Below are 2,465 nucleotides of genomic sequence, written 5' to 3' on the forward strand. Positions count from 1 at the left end.
TTTCCATATCTTGGCCATTGTGAATAATGCTGCAGTGAACATCGAGGTACATCTATCTTTATGGATAAAAAAATGTTTTCCAATTTTTTGTGTTCACTCTGACATTTTCTAATTGAAACAACAGATACTGCCAACATAAGTTAAAGAAGAAAAATATAGTACATCTTACCTTCAACTTAAAGATTTTCAAGTAATTTAAAGTTCAGCAGTTTCATAGGCTACCTAACCACATGTAGTTAGTGATGCACAGAATAACAAACAAACTATCAAAATAAGGATCCCAGGAAAGGCATTTGGGAAGGAGAAAAGATAAAATTTGTGGCTAACCTGGCAGTAAGATCCAAACTAACCTGAACATTGAGAAATATAGTCATTGGCATTGTCTATTCCTATCTAGTATCTTTTTCCCAATTCTCCCTTCCTATTTGATTTTCATTCAGTTATCACCTCTCCCCCATGCTGCCCTCACCTCTATATCTTTGAGAGGTCCTGGTTGACTTAAGACACTCAGCACATCATATTTTTGCCCCTTCTCCCACCCCATGCCCCAGGTACTGATTCAGGAGTGGGTATGTGACCTAAGTTGTTCAACCAGAGAATCTCAAGACTCTCACTTGGAAGACGAGGGCAGGTGTTGTCTTTTCTTCTGGACAATTTCCTGTGCTGACTTGGCATAGGATCTGAAACCATTGCAGATGACTCATTGTTAGCCTGTGGATAAAGATGTAATGAGGAGGACCAGGAGAACCACAAAGACATGAATGGAAGTCCCGACTAGAACCATGCCTGCTCTCTACCCCTTCGCCTCTAGATTTTTCTAGTTACGTAAATCAAGAAATACTACTTTTATTTAAGCCAGTTTGAGTAAACATTTCTATTATTTACAGCCAAATACAGCCAAAATAAAATGAGACAATTCTAATAAATTCTAAACTTATATCTAAATTTAATATCCATTTAAGATACTTAAGACAATGCCTGGCATGTAGTAAGTACTATGTAAGTGTGAGTTATAATTATTATCACCAATAGATGTGTATTATAAAATAGAGATAATAATGATAACCTATCTATTTAACAAGGTGTTAATAAGTCAAAGAAAGATAAAAGAGAAGTGTACTATTCCTCCCTCCACTTAAAAGTAATCATACCCATTATAGAAAATTTGAAAAACACAGAAATATATTAAGAAGAATAAAACAATCATTTACTATCCAGCTATTCAGAAAAAATTCATATGTTGGTTTTTTTCTTCCAGGCTGCTTTAAATGTGTAATTGAAATTATTCCACATATACAATTTTTCATTCTGCTTCTTAAAATTTTACCACATTCATAAGCATTTTCCATAGTTTATTCTCATTTTGAATTATTTTCCTAGAAAGGAGTTCTAGAAATGAAATAAGTAAGCCCTACATGATTCTTTTGAACACAAAATGAGATAATGGGTACAAAAGAAATTTGAAAATTGAAAAGCACTATACAAATATGAGCTCCTCTTGTAATATTATTGTCTCTTCTCCAAACTTGTTCCTCCTCTTGAATTTTCTGTTTTGCTGAATTGCACCAGCATAATCACCACCACCATAAACAACTAACCACAATTACCTACTATTTTGTAGCAAGCACTTATTATGTGTTATGCACTGGGTAAAATATATAAGTACTTTATCTATTGTTCCATTTAGTCTGTATAAGATCCCTGCTTAAAAGGTGATATTATCTTATTTTGCAAAGAGAATGCTGCATCTTCAATGAAATTAAATCATTTAAGGTCATACAACAAGAAATTGTAGAGTAAGGATTGGAACCCTGAAACTCATCTGACTCTAAAGTCCCTGCTACTCTGTTAACATGTCCTACCTCTCCCCAATGTACACTTCTTCTGTGTCCCTCAGATCATCAAGTGAGGCAATTTCTAACCCCTGTGTCACTCTCCTTTGCCTTTCCAATTCCTCTGCCTTGGTTCAGACTGTCACTGTGTCTCCCTTGGATTATTTCCATAGTCTCCTGGTCTGGCCCATCCCCATCTATCTTTCTGTTGACAGTAATCTTCTTAAATGCAAATCTGACCATTATTTAGTGGTTCCCCATAGCTGTCAAGATAAAGTTCAAAATCTTCAGCTGAGCATCTTTATTTCTCATGATCTCTCATCTCTCTGTCCTTCCCAAACAGGGTCATACTGCTTCATGCTGCCATGTCCATACCCAGACCAATGCCTCTGCTTGGCTGACACCTATTAACCATAGTCACTTTCTTTGTTTATGTGACTCCTCTATTTTCAAACTCAGTTAAAGCATATTATTCTCCTTTGGGAACTTTCCTTTTTTAATACTGAACAAAGAGGCTTCATTTATTAAGCAAATTGGCAACAAGAAGCTTATCCGATTTCACTTTATATCCCAAGTAAAGAGCATATACTCTGTAGGTGCTAAATAAATATCTGTTGAATGAACATTATGCTA

This window comes from Pteropus vampyrus, unplaced genomic scaffold (genome assembly GCF_000151845.1).
Source record: "Pteropus vampyrus isolate Shadow unplaced genomic scaffold, Pvam_2.0 Scaffold288, whole genome shotgun sequence".
Taxonomy (NCBI): Eukaryota; Metazoa; Chordata; class Mammalia; order Chiroptera; family Pteropodidae; genus Pteropus; species Pteropus vampyrus.